The sequence below is a fragment of the Pundamilia nyererei genome, unplaced genomic scaffold (genome assembly GCF_000239375.1).
Source record: "Pundamilia nyererei isolate P.nyererei 1_Seehausen unplaced genomic scaffold, PunNye1.0 scaffold00014, whole genome shotgun sequence".
NCBI lineage: Eukaryota > Metazoa > Chordata > Actinopteri > Cichliformes > Cichlidae > Pundamilia > Pundamilia nyererei.
Window position 1 is genome coordinate 177,628 of NW_005187415.1, and position 5,439 is coordinate 183,066.

A 5,439-nucleotide genomic window follows, 5' to 3' on the forward strand; every position below is an offset into this window, starting at 1 on the left:
TATATATGTGTGTATGTATGTATGTATATATATATACATATATACAATGTTATCAATTTATATTGAAAATGGTGTTGAGAAAAGACACAGCTGTGCTTGTAAAACACAAGCTTAAGAACGTGTGGGTTGGTGTAGGTCCTCCACCTATTGTGTCACATGACTTTTTGTGTTTGTTTTGTGATGCTGTTGCCTTTCCTAGTGTGCACTGGTACAGAAATGATGTGTTAATCGCCACCAGCAGTGACAAGCTCTTTTACACATGTGGAGAGAGGGGGAGAGACACACACATATGTTTACATGGTGGTTAATAAATATATATATGTGAACATTTTTAGAGGGGATATTTCCAGGCTTAATGGTGTTTCTTTTCATCGGTCGACGTAAGATTATTTTTCCATTTTGTCTTCTCCATTTATGTTACCTATGTGAGACCAACGGTTCACTTTCAGTCTGTCTCCTCTCTGTGCTGCTTCTTTCCTCTCTTGGCTCTAATTGACAATGACATCAAATCAATAATTTCACTTTTTTTGGCCTTTTGTCTGTTTGTGGTTCCTTGCTCAGATGGTATTGGCTGGGAGAGGGAGAACTATGAAAACTGATTGTGTCCCTTGTTACTAGGATAAAAGGGAAGAAGAGTGAGAAAAACAGGGGGCAAATTAAAAAAAGGAAGCGAGGTTGAGAGGAAAGCAAGTAAGAAAGGACCAGTGAAGTGTTCCTGCAAATGTGTGGCCTCCATGTTTGTGAACAGGCCTTTACTCACTCATACAAAAGTGCAAAAAGGCTTATATACTTACATTTTTGTATGTGTATATGCTTGTGCTTCAAGGCTGGCTCATTGTCCTCACTTTCATGTTTCCATGTACTCTTGTGCTGCAGTTTGATCAACTAAAGCTTGTTAGGTGAGCTTTGTCTGAACAGAAGGATGACAAAAAGGCTTTCACCCTTTTCGTTCCACCAAGTGTGTCATTCTGTTCCTTTGAGTTGTTTTTAGACATCGGTTTACACATTGCAATTTGGGCGAGCATCCCAATATCTCTGGAGTTATAGTTCTCTATGTTCTCTATAGTTTGCTGGAAAAAATGGGAAATGGCTAAAATGGTTTCTACTTTTTTTCCCTGCTTCTACCCTGAGCAACCAGGCAGTCTGGTGTGGAAACCCTGTTTGTGAATGTAATAACTAAGAACGGGGTGACGTAGGATTTTAACATTTTATAGGTGCAGCTACTTAAAGTCTTGGACAAGTTTGAATTTCGATGACCTCAAGGTCAAGGACAAAAGTTACGTTTTCTCAAAATCTTGTGAATGTGATAACTCAAGAAGGAAGTCTCCTAGGATTTATGTATTCATACTATAGGTGCTTCTGCAAGTAAATATCAGATAAGCTTGAATCCTGGTGAAGTCTAGCTTTCTGAAAATCTTATGAAAGTGATGAGTCAAGAATGCGGTGATGTAGGATTTTGAAATTCATGCCATAGGTGCAGCTACTCGGAGGCTAAGGGCCAGAAGCAGCTTCCGCCAGTATTCTTCAGTTAAGACAACTAGCTATGGTAAAATCATACCTCCCGAACGTGTCATTTAACCAGGCCTCCATTCATCGTCTTCAGATGGTCCAAAATGCAGCTGCTCGCCTGCTAACTGGCACCAAATGGAGAGATCATATATCTCTAGTTTTAGCCTCCTTGCACCGGCTTCCTGTCTCCTACAGGATCTAATTTAAACTTTTACTTCTTGTTTTTAAGTCGCTTAACGCCCGAGCCCCTTGTTACCTGTCTGAGCTCGTCTCTGTTTATGCTCCAGGAAAAGTCACGAGGTCTAGCTCAAAATTAATGCTGTCCATCCCACGGACTGATCTCAAATCTCGTGGCGATAGAGCTGTCTCTGTGGCAGGTCCCAGATTTTGGAATAGTCTTCCCCTAAATATTAGATCTGCACAAACACTTGATCAATTTAAATCACTACTAAAGACATATTTTTTGTTGGGTTTTTTTTGGTCTTATTTAGTCTTATTTTATAGTCTTATTGTTTTAATTATGTCCTATCATTGTTTTATATTGTTATTATTGTTTTTATATTGTTTCTTTTTAATGGCGTTTTTATATTGTTAAGCACTTTGTGCAGCATCGTCTGTCTGGAAATGTGCTATATAAATAAATTTGACCTTGACCTTGACCTTGACAGTTGATTGTTGAAGCTCTCACCTCGAGTAGTTTCAAGCACCATGTTGCACTTTACATAACTCATTCCAAGCATAATGTTTGCTCACTAGTATAAACTAAGTAAATAAATAAGATTTTGTCATATTGAGGGAAGGCAGTTCCTCTCTCGCTCTCTCTCTGGTCATAAAAGTCAACCATTTGAAAAAAGTTAAAAAAGAATGAGTTTTACTTTCACTCTATTTGATACTTACTGGAGTACATAGGAGTGAGTGTAAAGTGGGACTTTATTTCATATTTGTTTTCCTGAAAGTTTGAGCCATCTTAATTTCAAAAGGACATATATTTAAGTCAAGTTTTCAGGCCTGAAGAATTGATGTAAGCTGTGCTACAAACTGCAGCAAACCCAATTTTACATCCACCCCACGTGTCTCAACTGTGATTTTTCTTTCATACAGAGGCTCAGTTATATAAACATATAAAATATAAACATGAATGTGATGTGGGGTTTTTGCAGAACACGTTGCTCTTTTGAATAATTTAAAAGGCTTTTGTAGTTTTTTAAGTGACTTGTTCCTGCAAAGTGTGTTTGGTTTTACTTTAGAAAGTAGTCAAACAGTTAAAGGTTGATGGTTACCGTCTGTGAAACATTTATGCATTTTGGCCACCTGAGCCATATAGCATAAACGCCAAAGTTCTGTCATTGGAAAGATTGTTAATGTGGCAGCATGGCAGATGGTTTCTTTGTTGCGTTTACTCTAAACTTGTATTTTGCTTGTGTCACACAAGTTTAAAGCCCCAAACTTGTGCAGTGTCTTTACCGTAAAAATGTAATACCAAAAGCGATCATGACATTGTGTGGTTATTAACTCTTTCCCTGACAGCGAATGGGGAAGTTTATTGACAAAAGACACGTAGCAGCTACAGTGTCATACACACACTCACTAGCAAGACAAATGTGCTAATGTGGGCAGGCCCACAAAGACGTATAAAAACTCAGAACATGTAAAATAGTGTTGACCAGAAATAATAGGAAGTGTCTGTGTACACTAAGCTTCTAAACATCTTAAGGTAAAACCACACATTTTTTTCCGTTTGTATATCAGGCATATGTTTACAGAAATAAGCAGCAGTATGACATCAAAAAGGGAAGTAAATATTTGGGCTGATTGTAGTGGATGCCCCTATAGAGTGAGTTCAATTCCAAACTCATGGAACTCATTTTTATACTGTGTGCGACCTTTTCATTGTAAACACTTGGCCATTCGTTTTTCGCCTTTTCCTTCTTCTTTCTCAAAGTTGTTTGAATAAAACCGAGTTTGTGGATAATCCATCCTCTGTTCATTCAGTACTCTTAAGTGTTCTTGTTTGCTCTTTTCTGATTCGCTAATGTAGAGTTTTAGTTTTCATGCATCTTACGTTGATTTGGAAGCCGACACTTTTTGGTGCAAGTCATCTTCCTGTTGACATCATCTACGAATGGTTTGGTGTAAGCATCTGTTTAGAATGACCTTCTGTTATTTTTAAAGAGATATAGTTAGAGCCCTTATTTATGTATTTATTTTAGTTGCACATGAAACTAAGTTGAAAAGTTAGTTAAATGATGAGTGCTGCTTCAAATGCATGCTTTGTATAACCTAATCATTAAACATCGGTGTCTATAAAAAGGTCGTTGCATGAGTTTCTTGCAAAGAGCCTTTCAGTCAGGAAACACGAATAAACAAGATAAAGACAGAAAAATATCTGGTGATGATCTATGAACTCTGTCATCCACTGGTTTATTGGTTTATTGACTACCCCTACAATAGTCACTTGTCAGTTACAGCGTAGCTGTCCCTTACAACATACCTTGCTTTAGTTTTTTTTTTTTTTTCCATTCTATATGTCACCATAATTCAAATGAATGTCCTCCTCATTAGGTAAATGTTTACTGAAGTAATAGGTAAAGTTAAAAAAAAAGCGTAATTTTCTCATGGACTACTACAAGACTGATGCTTCCACAACTGGACTTTTTTTCTTTTTTGCAATCAGAGGAGTTGCCTTCTGGTTGCTGTTTGAAAGAATGTAGGATTAAATCTGTTCTGTGTTGGCGTCACTTCATACCTAAAAGCTCCATCCCTCTTTTATGTACAGACTAAGACAAATAGTGTTTTGTGCAGGTGGTTGAGAAAAAAGGCAGAGTGCTTAAGGTCCATACTGCCGGGGAGAAAATCCTGTTGGTAGCTCAGTATCTCCTTCCCCAAACTGTCTGTCTCTACTGTAACTATTCCATTTAAAATGAGGAAAAACTCTTTAAGATTATATCCTATAGGGATATTGAAAAATCACAAGTAAAGGAATATAATCCATCTGATTTGTAGTGATAGTGCTGTCATATTGCTAAGTCTGTTAACTTGCGCAGTCGAGATTTTTACCAGCTTTCGTTCGAGGTTTCAAACAGGCTAGACGTTATTCATAGACTAGACTTGGCTTTTGTCTTACTGAACAAAGCAGTTATAGCACTCACACATTCATGCAGCCCTTTGAATACTGAACTACTGTATAGCACTTTTTATATCATTGCTTTATCTGTAGCTGCTGTGTTACTATCAGTCTGTATTATCTGTCATGTTTTTCTAATATTGTAGTTTTATCTTCCTTTGTAAAATCAGCTGCCCGCCCTTTCATGTGAATGCACAGGGGAAACCGTGGGTTAACTTAGAAAGTTGATAACCAGCTTTGTGCGACCGAAGCAGACTGCTGATGTTAGGGTGAATTAAGATAACAGGACGGTGCCCTGGGTATGTTGAACCTGCCTAGTAGGATAGGGCTCTAATCAATGTCTGCTGTCATTTAAACAAATAACTACAAATGCTGAAAATATTTTTACGATACCAATACTAAAAAGGTGATGATGGCACGAAGCACAGCATTTAAGTGCCAAAGCTACTGGTGGTAATTTTAATTGTCAGTATCAAAAACAAAAATGGACACACAACAAATGCAGCCATTGTCATTAATCCATTAACAGCAGATTGGCAGCATTTTAGCTAACTACTCTAGCCATTTGTCGGTTAGTTTTAGCTTTTTCTCCATTTATATCTTGGCTTTGGCAAAAGATTTTAAATGGTCTATTATAACTAACTATTTTAAGTATGTATTCATTTATCGGCATTTATTGTTTTCATTCATTAATTAAATTTTTTTATAATAATGGATTGGATTGGATTTATATAGCGCTTTTCAAGGCACCCAAAGCGCTTTACAATGCCACTATTCATTCACTCTCACATTCACACACTGGTGGA